This window comes from Phycodurus eques, chromosome 5 (assembly GCF_024500275.1).
Source record: "Phycodurus eques isolate BA_2022a chromosome 5, UOR_Pequ_1.1, whole genome shotgun sequence".
Lineage (NCBI taxonomy): Eukaryota > Metazoa > Chordata > Actinopteri > Syngnathiformes > Syngnathidae > Phycodurus > Phycodurus eques.
Genome location: NC_084529.1, coordinates 14,359,083 through 14,373,604, shown reverse-complemented (window position 1 = coordinate 14,373,604; position 14,522 = coordinate 14,359,083).

The following is a 14,522-nucleotide window of genomic DNA, read 5'->3' as shown; positions in this document are numbered from 1 at the left end:
ATAGAAAATAGATGAATTGAAGACCTTTTTGAGCTTTTGGACTGACGGCCCCACTAGAATAGGTCGATATTTTTAAGGACCCCGCACAATCAAGATGCAGACTAAAAGCCCAAACTGACAAGGCTACATTTGTACCAGAAACCTGTTAAGTGGTGCCCATCCATTAGGTTACGTTTTCTATAAATAGCCCAGTCCTAATCAAATGCTTGTCAACAAATTGACTCATTAGAGGAACATTAAACTCTAATATGAATGTAATTATTAACTAACTCACAGGAAATCCCTAAATAGAGGCCACATTTCCAAAAAATACTGATGTGACGCATGATAACCTTGTACAGTATGACTTTGCTTGTTGGTGAGTACTGGCCTTGAGAAGGAGATAAATTGAGATGCTGTGAGGAGTATAAGGCTATACTGTTTGTCTTATGGAGGCAAGGTGGACGACTGGTTAGCACATCTGCCTCAGCAGTTCTGAGGACCGGGGTTCAAATCCCGGCCCCGCCTGTGTGGAGTTTGCATGTTCTCCCTGTGCCTGCGTGGGGTTTCTCCGGGTACTCCGGTTTCCTCATACATCCCAAAAACATGGCTGGCGACTGGTTCAGGGTGTACCCCGCCTCTTGCCCGAAGATAGCTGGGATAGTCTCCAGCACGCCCGCGACCCTTGTGAGGATAAAGCGGTACAGAAAATGGATGGATGTTTGTCTTATAACAAAAGTTGCATAAAGAGAACATGTGTGCAAAGGAAGGAGAATGTGCGTGGAAGCCAGAGGCAAATGGATGTGGCAGAATATAATGAATAAGGAAGTGGTAAAGATGCCATAAACCAAAATAAGGGCATGATGGAAAAAAGCGGTAATAAGAAGTCCAGCACTGCACAAAGATCCCAGACCACCACTAGGTTTGTTGCTTTAAAAATTTTAAAGTAAAGTGTAGGACAGATACAGAATTATGTTAACATAAATGCAAAATCGACATGAGTGAAACTTTGTAGAGAGGTGGTTCACTGCCCAAAAAAAGAACCCATTCAATTCTGATGAGCATCTGGACAAAGGTATGGAATGGATAGAGGAATTTACTTTTACTGTTAAAGTCACAATGGCATAAGTGGTTTCATCCAATGCTTCGGATCAACCATCACCATCTTTTGTTCGTCATTCTTAAAAACTAATTATGGTAACTAATTATGGTAATGATTTTCTTTTGTTTACAGTCTTGGTAGAGGTCTGCTCTCTAATGACATTTTTGTTATATGTGGTCATTACGGTATTGCTAAAAAGACAGTGTTTTTTCCCCCTTTTGCAATTAATCCTAAAGTTATTCCTTTCTCATATCAAATAATAGTACGGTATTGCTACAAAAAACAAAACAAAAAATCTATAACCTTGGCAATAACTGTAGCCACTGCAGCTGCATCAATTTATCTAATGAGAGGATGAAATGGGGCAAGGATGGCAGTAACGCAAGTCATGAGAGCTTCATGGTGTCATGTCCTTGTCACATACTGTAGACTGCACTGAGGTAGCTGTGAAATGCCAAGGTCCCAAGAGGCTCGGCAATGGGAGCTTCACACACTCGAGCGAGACTCCTTACATTCATCTTACATTTAATAACCCGCCTTCTGATGTAAAGGACGTCTTTGTTCAGGTGCCAGGGAGCGTGCAAGCCAGGGAGCAATAGACACAGAAAAACAGGAAGGAGACAACATAGTATCACTTCCAATCTATCAAATGCTGACACTTGGTCAGAGGTTCCGCATGCCTCAATGTCATTTGAGGACATGTAAAGCAACAACTAAAATTATTCTGCCATGTGAGCTGATACAGACACTGCATTTAGGTGAACCTGCACAGTTTGCATCCTACCATTGACCTAATAGCCACACTTGACTAACTGGTAGTGGGAAATATGACGTAATGCACTCGTTTATAAGTGTTTCTCTGCTCCCCCAATAAAATGTTGACACAGAAAAAAACACATACCAGAAACAACTGAAATGTTTACCACTTAGAATACAAATACACACACAAACTTAATTTTTGAGATTAGTGATCAACATCCACTTCCTTTGGCAGTCGCTGTCAAAGCTGATGAAACCAGAGAGACATCACCAATAGAATTAGAGGGACATGGAAACGGTGGGCAGTGTATGTGTGTATGTGTGTGCGTGTGTGTCTGTGTGCATCACAGGAACTGATATTGATTAGGGATTTCAGAGGTTCAGGCCAAAAACAATTTGAGTGAGAGACGCTTAAAGCATCAACAATTACTATCTTAATGGAGCCGGACAAAATGATGTACAGATGGGAAGATGCTGCATAATAAACTCTTGTCTCAATTCTCTCACAAAGTGCTTTAGCAAAGAGGATACAAATGGAAAATCAATTAGATTCATTCAAAAGGACAGCCAGTGGTGCACAAGTAAAACAGATGCACGCTATTAAAAAAAAAAAAAAAAATGAAGAATGAGTCAAATACATATTTTCTGAATGACAAAATGTTCACCCATACTGCACTCCACGTTGAGCTGGTTGGTTCCTGAATCACCCGAGCTAATGATTTGAATCATCTTACAGAATTACAAGGAATGGTGAGTCTGGGGTCTTTCTTAACCAGAATTCTGAGTCCTGTGGTTTGTAAGTAGACAATGGAAGTTTGCAGACTCACCACGAACACAGAAGATGATTCAACTCAGATGATTCGGTTGCAACACTGGCCAAAAACAGCGACACAAATGACTGCAGTGAACTGAATCACTTCAGGGAGTGCCTCGGATTTAGTTTGCCGCCACTAATTCTAATTCCACAATGAGAATAGTTAGTATCACACGAGAAAACTGAGTATTGCCTCTTTGTTACAAACTGACTTTTATCTTTCCATACACAGTTTAGATTTTCGACCAATGTCATTGTCATGCAAAGTGTCAAAGGAAGGCACACTTAGTCCAGTCTCTGCAATGTTAGAGCACAGCTTTTATTCAGAACTTTACACACATCATAATTAATTGAACTTTACCGATGTCCTATAATAGCGTCCAACCATAATAGTAAATGCTAACAAGGACGCAAGTGGTCTCTTTAGTCAAAAACAAATCTCCATTGTCATCCATCTAAACATGTTTAATCATACAAAGGTTTGGACACATGTGAAGTGGAGGAAAACCAGATACCCAAGAGTATCAAGAGAGGGACGGAGTCAAGAGATGCTCACAGCCAAGTTGGCTTGTTTTATGGCACCCATTGCGGTTTGGCTGACTTGTTTAGTAGACCACCATCTAAAATAAAGCATGTGTTTCTTATGGCCCAGTCATTCCCTGCCTGCTTGCCATGCCCTGGCCAAGTTCTGCATTTTTCATTTTACTGCTCAGCGCTCTAGGCTGTGAGTAAAGCGAGAGAGAGAGAGAGAGAGAGAGAGAGAGAGAGAGAGAGAGAGAGAGAGAGAGAGACCCACATTGATGCCAGTGTCACATTGAAAGTAGAAAAGCAGTAGTGTATGTCCACGGGACGGTAGTACGGGGCAGTAGGATTGCATACAGCTCCAGCAAGTGATTGGCAGGTTTGATTAAAGTGTGAACTGGAATAGAAAAACCAAGAGACAGTACTTGAGAACACTGACTTGTTAGAAGAGCCAGCTCCAAATCAAAATTCAGCGCTCATGTGCATTGGTTGTGTCTGTGTGTGTGAATGAGGACAAGGAACAAAAACTTTATGGACTCAAGAGTTTCGTCAAGGGCACGGGAAACTGGATTATGGTGGGGTAAAACCGATTTTAAGAGATGAAAGCACAGTTTGAGGGGAAACATTCTAAAAGTGGCTGCTTGAAGATGATGACTGACTTTGGCAAGAGGACGTTGTGCTCAGAAGGGCTAAGAATCAGCACAGTGAGGGGTTAGACAGCTTCGTCGGAACCAGTAAGATCCGCAAGGCTCCGGGATAATTAGCAGTAACGCCACACGGTTATAACTCTCGCCCTGCTGCTCCGAGCTCTTACTAGAGTAGCCACGCGAGGAGGTAAGGGGCTGGTCAAATAGGGTGAACAGAATGAGAGCGGAGAGCGGAACCTTTGATCGGCAGGACTAACTGGCTGAGTGCCCACTGTTGCTGGGCCCCCAGCTATAAAAATACCATGAGGGGGATTGATGTTCAAATGTCAAACCTTTTCTTACGACACATCTCCAGCATCCAATTTGCTCAAAACAAATGCTTTGCTCTTCTGTTTGCAGTCAGCTTTATTTATAGAATCAAGGTCCAGGCAGGCGGCAGGGTGGACGACTGGATACCACGTCTGCCTCACAGTTCCGAGGACCGGGGTTCAAATCCCGGCCTCACCTGTGTGGCGTTTGCATGTTCTCCCCGTGTCTGTGTGGGTTTTCTACGGGCACTCCGGTTTCCTCCCACATTCCAAAAACATGGATGGTAGGTTGATTGAAGACTCAAGATTGCCTGTAAGTGTGAATGTGAGTGCAAATGGTTGTTGTTTCTATGTGCCCTGCGATTGGCTAGCGACTGGTTCAGAGTGTACCCCGCCTCTCGCCGGGAAATAGCTGGGACAGGCTCCAGCACACCCGCGACACTGGTGAGGATAAGTGGTACAGAAAATGGATGGATGGATGGAAGATGCAGGCATTGACAAACCCGATACATAAACATACAAATACACCAAGATAATCATAAAAAAATGCATATTTACTCCCCGCAAAAAAATAAAAAATACAAGAGGCAGCGATACCAACGTCTCTAGACCTATGTCCTTGGTTTTCATGTAGCACTTTATGCACCTTATAATTGAGAATTAACAAATGATTGTATTGTTTAAGTCAGTTATCCGGCAGATAAGTTTGTACATTAGATTTTTTAGTACGGCCTACCAACGTACTGTATATATACAAAGGGGGTGTTGACAGGTTTGAGAGCATACCAGAGGGTAAATTCTCTGATAGTTGGTGTGTGAGCGCTATCATCCGAATCCCACACCAAACAAGTGGACCAAGACTACTTGAAGACATGCACGCATACTACGGTGCATCAGTTCAAATGAAACGATGAAAAGAGCAGAAAGCTTCGGAAAATCATAATATGACATCAGTCAGGTAATGCATTTGATTGAAATATCTCTTGTCCAACATCTCTTATCTCTTGTCCAACATCAACTGAGATAGGCTCCAGCTCACCCATGCCCCAAATGAGGAAAAGCAGTTCAGAAAAAAAAATAAATAAATCCCAAATCTGGTTCTTTTCATCAATGCGTGTCCATGGTTTTTCCATAAGCCACCATATAAATACAAATTCAATCCAACATCAGCAAATATAGCCCAACAAACAGCATTATTATTTGGGAATTTTCTTAACTGGGTGCTTTTCACTGGACAACTGGTTCCGATGTTAAAGATGTCAGTGTGAATATTAAGTGAACCTTGAACAAATATCCAAAGTGTAATTTTCTGCTTCGGTCTGGACCACAGAACAGAACTAGAATATATGTGAACACACCTAAAGACAATATCACATATTCGCTTGCACACAAAAATGTACCATCAAAGACATTTTTGAATGTCTGAAGGCTCAAGTCTAAACCTGTCACAGAACAATTGAAATTGTGATATTCCAGCTATGACTCTACAATTCAGCTACAAAATTAGCCCTTTGGATGCAGGCCACAAAGGAGGGAATGAAATGGCAGGTTTCAGCAGAGTATTCCTGTCCTCCCTCTGGTGTGTCTGGGCCAGTGGGGGTTTCCAGCCTGCTATCGAGAGCGAGGAAATGTGAGAGCATGGAATGAGTATGGCTTTGTGGTTTGTAATCCTCAAAGGAGGGGAGGTGGTTCTCTGCACACTGCTAGGGTCAGAGCCAGCATTCTGGCAAATGCGCGAGCATTGCTTGCTACATAATATTGTGTTCCTTTGTGCTGATATATTCATATTTACGTGCTTGTGTGTTTTCGAAAATGGCTGAAATCAACCTGTTTTTTTGTTTTTTTTACATTTGATCAACTGCTTTTCATTGGTGCGATGCCTTCAGGAAACACACCAAGCACAATCTTTAATGTCAAATGGGGGTAAAAGGAACTTGCCCCATGTTTGCTTTCCTGTGGATAATATAATCGAGAAAATCTCATTAAAAAGCACTGCTTGAGGCAACTGAGCCCAGGCACATGCTAAGCATGACCTTTCATTACAGGACAATCAACAGTAGTGAATGTGCCTTTATTAACAGCCATTCATCCATCCATTTTCTGGATCGCTTATCGTCATTAGGGTCGCGGGCATGCTGGAGCCTATCCCACCTACCTTTGAGCGAGAGGCGGGGTACACCTTGAACTGGTCGCCAGCCAATCGCAGGGCCCTAGAAACAAACAACCATTTGCACTCACATTCACACCTAAGGGCAATTTAGAGTCTTCAATTAACATACCACGCATGTTTTGGGGATGTGGGAGGAAATTGGAGGGCCTGGAGAAAACCCACGCGGGAACGGGGAGAACATGCAAAGTACACACAGGCGGACTGAACCCCGGTCCTCAGAACTGTGAGGCAGATGTGCTAACCAGTCGCCCACCGTGCCGCCTCTTGCCAAAACAACAAATTACAAATTATTATTTTAATCAGCCTATTTTCTATTTGATTTTATGTCGTTTGTTTTTCACAAAAAGAAAAAGTAGGTAACCATTTATTTATTTTCTCCCACTTATTCTTGTTTCGGTTCACGGGTGAGCTGGACCCATTTTTGAACTATGCTAGAAAATGTGCGTATCTGGAAAAAGCCCAAAGGAAGAACACTGCAAACTACACATAAAGAAATACAAAATAATTTTATTTCATATATTTTTCAGAGCAACAGATGGAAAAAAAAAAAAGAAAATTGTCTTAAATATCCGTATGTACTTTTAATCCTCTGGTTGTGCCACATTTTTTAAACTGAGGTAATTATGCATTCAGATCTTGTGTATTTTAGTTGATCTTCAGCATAACCATAACTTTTGTATCCACCCAATATTCCTCTCATTGCTATAAAAGCCCCATGAAGAAACAATTCTTTGTAGCACGGCCATGAGATGCCGAACACCTGAATAGAGACGCTCACTCACGGGAAGAAGCAGATAATTTCTAACGAAAGTAACCACGCACACCCATTTATCTGCCATGCACGTCCATGGTAATGGAGATGGAATGGCCACCTTTGAGATGATTACGCTGATTTTAAAAGGCCGCCCTTTGTGGCTATAGCTATGCATCATAGCAAAGGACAGAAAGACCTGTCTATTGCAACTGTTTCGAAGAAATTGCACAAGCACGTTCACCGTGCGTTTGATATTGCGCCCACAGGCAAACATCACAAGGCCACTCCAAAACAGCCCGAGCTACCGTGGGACAGCTCTCAATTCACTGTCCTTCTGTACACCGAGAGACCCTGCAGGGCACTCTGACGGCCGCCTAAAATTGGAACATATTCATTTCAATCCACTGGCTGCCATCCCTAATGGACGTTCCCCTGTTGGGAAAGAATAAAATACAAGAAATCCCAAAATCTCTTGGCATAGGCTGATATGGGTTACAAATATAAACACATTTCATCCATTAATGTGCCAGTTCGTCCGATATATTGTATATAATTTGTCATGTATAATTTGGTAATTTACTAAACATACATAAAAACAACAACAATTTAAGATACAGTATTAGTCATCTAGAAATGGTATCATCTCGGGGATTAAATGTTTCCAGAAGATGTAAACTTTCATCTTCTTTATTGGAGAACATTAGACATCTCCCAGCCCTAAAAAAAAAACAAACAAACAAACACAAAAAAAACCTTGAAGCACTTATAGAGGGGACAGCTCAAGAGATAAAAAGTGGAAGATGCAGCTATGACAAAAGGGCGGCTAAAGTACCTTTAAAGCTGTAAAACATTCAATTTCTCAAAACTTAAAATAGTGAGAGGGAAGGATTTTGAGGGCTTTTTTTGGGTCTTTTTTTCTTTAGAAAGTCTGCGTTTTAAATTTGTGTCTCGTCATCACTAAATCCCATTTAAATATCCCCCCTCCAGTCACCACAGAGAGTCAGGGACTTGCAGAGATGCAAGGACTATAAAGGGCTTCCACATATCAGTGAATAAATGTATGCTCTTACTGTTAGAAGCCAATATCATATTGAAATTTCCCTTTCAACTTCACGATGTGCCCTTATATTACCTTGTCTAGAATGTTAATTGATTTGGAATGTCTTGGAGTAGGCGGCACGGTGGACGACTGGTTAGAGCGTCAACCTCACAGTTCTGAGGACCCGGGTTCAATCCCCAGCCCCGCCTGTGTGGAGTTGGCATGTTCTCCCCGTGTCTGCGTGGGTTTTCTCCGGGCACTCCGGTTTCCTCCCACATCCCAAAAACATGCATTAATTGGAGACTCTAAATTGCCCGTAGGCATGACTGTGAGTGAGAATGGTTGTTTGTTCGTATGTGCCCTGCGATTGGCTGGCAACCAGTTCAGGGTGTACCCCGCCTCCTGCCCGATGACAGCTGGGATAGGCTCCAGCATGCCCGCGACCCCAGTGGGGAGAAGCAGCTCAGAAAATGGATGGATGTCTTGAGTAACGCAACACGTTAAGAGAGCATATTCCATCTTTTCGTTGAAGTCAAATACTCCAGAATTAACTTCATCCTATAAGCTTAACCAAGGCTTGAAAATCAACCTTACATTTTAAAAAGTGTCTGCTTTATATTTTTCCCAAAAATCAAAGTCTCCCAGGGTAAGTACAATAAAATCACCAGGTTTCTGCTCTTAATCACCAGGTTTTCAACCTTCGGATCACCATTTTACACTACATTTATAAAGTCTGTGCCTTAGGAAGTATCTAGGATTTAGTGTCTATTAAGGGGATTTAGCAGTTCCTGTGGGGCTAAGCTTGGAGAAATAAGAATGCATTTATTCTCTTTGCTTTAAGCTGGGAATACACTGTACGACTTTACAAGTCTTCTTTTTACATTCCAACCCACACTGCACGAGCTAATCGCCTGTGACGAAAAGTCAAAGCTAACGACAAAGGAAGGATGTGTGCAGTCGTAGGGCTAGGGATGCTACTGCTAAAAACAACGCTAACAACACTTCTTTTGACACTGCGTGCCTTCATCTGTGTTGAAAATTCAAAATCTATCTATAGCTCACTTTGTGAAATTCTTAAATGCCATGCAAGTAAAACAACAATGCGGAACATGGAAGGATGGAAGTTAAAAACTGCAAAAATGAGTAGCGGTGTCTGTGTGACATAGCGGTGACATAGCGATTACAATGTCAATCCAAGTGACTGGGAGGTCAGTTTATTCACATCAACACTAAAGATGACTTTTTCCTGGACATTTACTTTTTTATTATTGGTGTTGTGGGCATCATCACTCTTTTCCTTTTTGTCATCACTGGTGGTGAAGGATGGTGAGGGTGACAATTCAGAATTTTACCCCGCTATATCCTAATTCATTGTTGGAGCCTCACTTTATTGCAGGTTTTTAAGCAATCGGGTTTATGTTGTTGTTTTTTTAAATACTAAAACGACTGACTGTAATGTCCTTGCATGTAGGTCGCCAATGCGCTTTTCTTCTATTTAGTGAACATCGCGAGGACAGTAAAACACAACAAGAACACTCAGGCAAAGAGCTGCTGTAGGCAAGAGATCTCACATGCACACTCTCTAATATCACACACTAATATGCAAATATCTGTACATATATGTACAGTATTTTTGATACCAATGGTTCTCAAACGTTTTCCACCAATTACCACCTAAAAAGGTATTCTGCTCTCCAAGTACAACCATAATGAACAACATTAATATACAGTAACGTAGTAGGCCTTAGTGTTCATTCAAAGCAATACAGATTGTATTTCCAAAAAAGATATTTGTGATTGTAAGCCACCTTGACATGCAGTTTGAACATGAAGACTGTGCTTGAATATAGGGAAATAAAAAATAGAAGAATTTCATCCATCCATCCATCCATTTTCTGAGCCGCTTATCCTCACTAGGGTCGCGGGCGTGCTGGAGCCTATCCCAGCTGTCATGGGGCAGGAGGCGGGGTACACCCTGAACTGGTTGCCAGCCAATCGCAGGGCACATACAAACAAAGAACCATTTGCACTCACAGTCACACCTACGGGCAATTTAGAGTCTCCAATTTATGCATGTTTTTTTGGGATGGGGGAGGAAACCGGAGTGCCCGGAGAAAACCCACGCAGGCACGGGGAGAACATGCAAACTCCACACAGTCGGGGCCGGGGATTGAACCCGGGTCCTCAGAACTGTGAGGCTGACGCTCTATAACCAGTCTACCACCGTGCCGCCAGAAGAATTTCATATAAATCTTAAATAAAAACGTACTCCCCCAATTTTTTTAAAACAGTAAAAGTTAAAATGCAAATGTATTATACTTAAAAGTTAAATACAACCAAACTGTCCATGTACATACTGTAAAAATGTACTGTGCATGAAAAGCAAAAAAAATATTCTGTACTGTATGCAACCTTCATGTTAATATGTTTGATTGTATTTCATGTTTTAAATGTAGATTTTATTTATATTTAATGCAGTGATTCTTTCGCGAACCACTAGCGCAGAGGTATCCAAACCAGTTTTGTCAAGGGCCACATCGTAGTTATGGTTTGTAGCGGCGAGCCATTATGACTGTAAATCCACATAAATGATCACTTCATATTATTACATTTACAAAACATATTTATGGATAACTAGTTTTGAAAACAGAAGCCAGTAAAAAGGTATTATATATATATATATATATATACACATATATATATATATATATATATATATATATATACACACACACATAAATAAGGGGACTAAATCCTTACAGTATCCCAACATGAATAACAGTGATGACAATGAGCAATTTTGATATTTTATCAAGAAACATGATGTCAGTGTTCATGATTTGCTTTCGCGGGCCTCGTAATGTGGCGGGCTGGATCTGGCCCCCGGGCCATGAGTTTGACACCTGTGCATTAGAGGGAGCTCATATACCAGTTGTGGTACTTGCACCACATTGAGAATCACTGTTCTGCCTACATTTCATGCCTGCAATTTTTGGGTGTTAAAATTTACAATGTCTTTAAAAAGCGTGTTGTAATAAGTTTAAGCATGTAGCAGTGTGTGGAGAGGTAAAACTATTTTTGAAAAAAACCAACCTTTTCATATGATTTCTCTATACCTTTTGCAAGTGGGTTAAATGAATCCCCCGCAATAGACTGGAATTCACAGGAGTGCCTTCATGATGACTATTATTACATAACATTAGATGTGCCACTGCAACTGTTACTGCTTTTATAGAAAGATCCAAAACATCATTGAACATCAAATTTCTGATTTCATACCCATGCTGCTCACAGTCCCCCGGGGGCATGGTTTGCATGCCATCTCAAGCTGAGAGATTTAATGAGTGTTTTGCCACTGATTCTCTTAACATTCACACTTTATTTTGTCCATTCATAAGTGACAGTGACAAGAACTGTCAAGGCCCACGTGAAATATGATCAACTTATGCTTAAATATCATCTAGCACAGTTTTTATGATTTATAACAGGCACACTCGAGTGGCCCCTCGACTTTTTGAAAATTTAAAGGTGGTAGAAAAAACGTCACACTCGGAGTGGCACCTAGATAAAACATTTTTTTTTTTTTTAATTATAAATACATTTCCTCTCCCGTAACAGAGCAGTTTTAAATTGTAATAACTCCATATACCACTAGATGGCAGCCATCGCTTAGTATAGCACCAGATCTTCTCCATCAGAGAAGAAGAGTGGTGACGCCATGATGAAAATCACCAGAAAGAGTAATGACGCAATGGTGAAAAGCCGCGGCAAGAGAAAACTCGGCCAAGAAAATCGCGGTACCATGTGTCCCCCTGGTAGCACTGACAAAACATTGTGGCCCCTGCCATCATTTAAGTTGCCCATCCCTGATTTACAGCGACATGGTGTTCTGTTAATATTATCACAACGGTGTCTTTAATTTAATGAATGAACAAGTGATTTCAACAGTTTACCTTCAAATGCGTTCGTTGATTTGTTTAAGATATTTCCTCAGCAGCATCTTTAGTAAGAGATCGTGAAGAATGGGAGCGACACGTTGATCGAGCTCTATTTGTGACACAGCAAGCATTTAATAGTTCTACTTTAATGCGTGTAGAATTGCAAATCATGCAAAGTGAGAGCATTTTAGGCACAAATAGAACAATTAAGTGAGTTGTCCTGCTGTCATGTAAAGGTCATTGGCAACGCTACTGGCGAGCTCCACAAAGGATGCAGCTGATAGCATCTCCATCATATTAATGAAGTTCGGTCTAGCAAGGCCAGCGGTGCAAGCTTGACAGAAGACTCCGTCCCTGATGAAATTGCTAATATCAGCTCTTTTATCACACACAGAAGCCATGTTTTTAATCTCCCTTACTTGGGGCAGGACCAGACAGATGTGCCTTTCCCTCTCCTCAGGCCAGGTTGGAGAATGCGACTGGTGCCTCAGTGATGACAATGAGCAATTTTGATATTTTATCAAGAAACATGATGTCAGTGTTCATGATTTGCTTTCGCGGGCCTCGTAATGTGGCGGGCTGGATCTGGCCCCCGGGCCATGAGTTTGACACCTGTGCATTAGAGGGAGCTCATATACCAGTTGTGGTACTTGCACCACATTGAGAATCACTGTTCTGCCTACATTTCATGCCTGCAATTTTTGGGTGTTAAAATTTACAATGTCTTTAAAAAGCGTGTTGTAATAAGTTTAAGCATGTAGCAGTGTGTGGAGAGGTAAAACTATTTTTGAAAAAAACCAACCTTTTCATATGATTTCTCTATACCTTTTGCAAGTGGGTTAAATGAATCCCCCGCAATAGACTGGAATTCACAGGAGTGCCTTCATGATGACTATTATTACATAACATTAGATGTGCCACTGCAACTGTTACTGCTTTTATAGAAAGATCCAAAACATCATTGAACATCAAATTTCTGATTTCATACCCATGCTGCTCACAGTCCCCCGGGGGCATGGTTTGCATGCCATCTCAAGCTGAGAGATTTAATGAGTGTTTTGCCACTGATTCTCTTAACATTCACACTTTATTTTGTCCATTCATAAGTGACAGTGACAAGAACTGTCAAGGCCCACGTGAAATATGATCAACTTATGCTTAAATATCATCTAGCACAGTTTTTATGATTTATAACAGGCACACTCGAGTGGCCCCTCGACTTTTTGAAAATTTAAAGGTGGTAGAAAAAACGTCACACTCGGAGTGGCACCTAGATAAAACATTTTTTTTTTTTTTAATTATAAATACATTTCCTCTCCCGTAACAGAGCAGTTTTAAATTGTAATAACTCCATATACCACTAGATGGCAGCCATCGCTTAGTATAGCACCAGATCTTCTCCATCAGAGAAGAAGAGTGGTGACGCCATGATGAAAATCACCAGAAAGAGTAATGACGCAATGGTGAAAAGCCGCGGCAAGAGAAAACTCGGCCAAGAAAATCGCGGTACCATGTGTCCCCCTGGTAGCACTGACAAAACATTGTGGCCCCTGCCATCATTTAAGTTGCCCATCCCTGATTTACAGCGACATGGTGTTCTGTTAATATTATCACAACGGTGTCTTTAATTTAATGAATGAACAAGTGATTTCAACAGTTTACCTTCAAATGCGTTCGTTGATTTGTTTAAGATATTTCCTCAGCAGCATCTTTAGTAAGAGATCGTGAAGAATGGGAGCGACACGTTGATCGAGCTCTATTTGTGACACAGCAAGCATTTAATAGTTCTACTTTAATGCGTGTAGAATTGCAAATCATGCAAAGTGAGAGCATTTTAGGCACAAATAGAACAATTAAGTGAGTTGTCCTGCTGTCATGTAAAGGTCATTGGCAACGCTACTGGCGAGCTCCACAAAGGATGCAGCTGATAGCATCTCCATCATATTAATGAAGTTCGGTCTAGCAAGGCCAGCGGTGCAAGCTTGACAGAAGACTCCGTCCCTGATGAAATTGCTAATATCAGCTCTTTTATCACACACAGAAGCCATGTTTTTAATCTCCCTTACTTGGGGCAGGACCAGACAGATGTGCCTTTCCCTCTCCTCAGGCCAGGTTGGAGAATGCGACTGGTGCCTCACTCACAAACGTGTGTCGCAAACACAATGAACAAGCTCGGAAGGAGACAGAAAGGGGCAAACTGTGTACACACTGTGAATGATAAGCTGCATCATGAGCATGTAGGGAAAAGTTGAGAGCATCAGGCAAGGTTGATGATATCAAATCTGTCATTACTTTTCCCTGGGGGGAGAACTTTGAATAATTTATTTTTTTTGGTGAGGTGCGAGTCTTCCACATGGAGACATATTTGTGCCAAGCAAGCTTTCGCTTTTACATCAGTATTTACACAAAGCTTGTGTTTGCTTTGGGCAAAGACATTGAGAAGGGAGTCTGAGAATACTTAACTTTTCCTCCCACCTCTCTATATTCTAC